Genomic DNA, 1,157 nt, shown 5'->3' on the forward strand with positions numbered 1-1,157 from the left:
TTTTTTTTTTTTTGGTTTTTCGAGACAGGGTTTCTCTGTGTAGCCCTGGCTGTCCTGGAACTCACTCTGTAGACCAAGCTGGCCTCGAACTCAGAAATCCACCATCCACCTGCCTCTGCCTCTGCTCCTTTCCAAGTGTTTGTCTCTCTTTAAAATGTCTGAGCAGCCAGGCTGGGATTAAAGGCATGCGCCACCACACCTGGCTGCTCAGACATTTTAAAGAGAGACAAACACTTGGAAAGGAGTGAAGGTCTGAAACAGGAAAGCCAGTTTGGGAAGTAGTCAGGGTCATTTTCAGATTTGAGATGGGGCTCCTGAGAAGTGATACCAGAGAAGATGAGATGAATCATAAGGTGAGAAAAAGACCAGTTCTATATATGATCCCAGAGTTGGTGAAGGGTTTGTTACATGTCAGCTGTGTCTCTCGGATGACCTTGAGGCAGGAGGCCTATGAGAAGTAGCTATGGGACACAGAGTTAGATCTAAGTCACTGGAAGGACCGTGGTGACAGAACAGTTGAATAGGTCTGGTGAATGTGCATCGTCCAGAGGTAGACAACAGGGAGGCAAGCGGAGAGCTGGCCAGCAGTCGTGAAGAGAACAAGGAGATAGAAAGTTAGCTTTTTGGCCAAGGAAAAGCAATTCAGAAGCCAGTGGGTGAGGAAAACACACAACTGCAGACACTCTCATTGGCCAGTGCCTTTGGCTTCTAACTTCAGTCTGTTCCGATGCACTTTTCTGGCCCCTGTGTGCCTATTCTCTGTTCCTATGTGAAACTGATCAGAAAGGATGGTGACAGGTCCCTGCTTTTGTAAAGTTAGAGTTGGGACGAGATGGGTGCTAAAGGGAGACCCAACATCCTGGAGACTATGGAGGCCACACCTCTAAGCTGACCAGTCAGTATCCCTTGGCCTTTAAAATTAGGCCATCAAACTAAGATCAGCCAAATGTGGTGGGCAGTTGTTTTAGTCATATTGTGTACCATATTTATGTTTTCTTTCCTCAATTTCTTTAGTATGTGATGTAACATCTATTAATAGAATATCAATAATTATCATATTGAAGTTTGAGATACTAAAAGAATGTCCCTAGAGGGCTGGAGAGATGGCTCAGTGGTTAAGAGTACTGACTGTTCTTCCAGAGGTCCTGAACTCAATT

This window comes from Mus pahari, chromosome 10, assembly GCF_900095145.1.
Source record: "Mus pahari chromosome 10, PAHARI_EIJ_v1.1, whole genome shotgun sequence".
Taxonomy (NCBI): Eukaryota; Metazoa; Chordata; class Mammalia; order Rodentia; family Muridae; genus Mus; species Mus pahari.